The following is a 279-nucleotide window of genomic DNA, read 5'->3' as shown; positions in this document are numbered from 1 at the left end:
CGGTGATAAATCATGCGACAGGAATGATTCGGCTAAATTGCTGCTCGCACGTATTCGCGCTCGAAGCCTTGCCTTGCCTTGCCTTGCCTTGCCTTACCTTACCTTACCTTACCTTGCCGTACCGTGCCGGGTCGTTGCATGGTTGGAAAAGTGATGCCGGGTGGTGGGTGCGGGGCGGGGGAGACCGGAGAGATCGTAGGAGAGGAGAGGGTGCGCGACCTTTCCCCACCATGCGGATTGCACGGAGGACCGACGGCCACCGACGGCAGCGAGAGAGGC

This window comes from Acromyrmex echinatior, chromosome 6, assembly GCF_024713525.1.
Source record: "Acromyrmex echinatior isolate Ae372 chromosome 6, ASM2471352v2, whole genome shotgun sequence".
Lineage (NCBI taxonomy): Eukaryota > Metazoa > Arthropoda > Insecta > Hymenoptera > Formicidae > Acromyrmex > Acromyrmex echinatior.
This window is presented reverse-complemented; position numbering follows the sequence as displayed.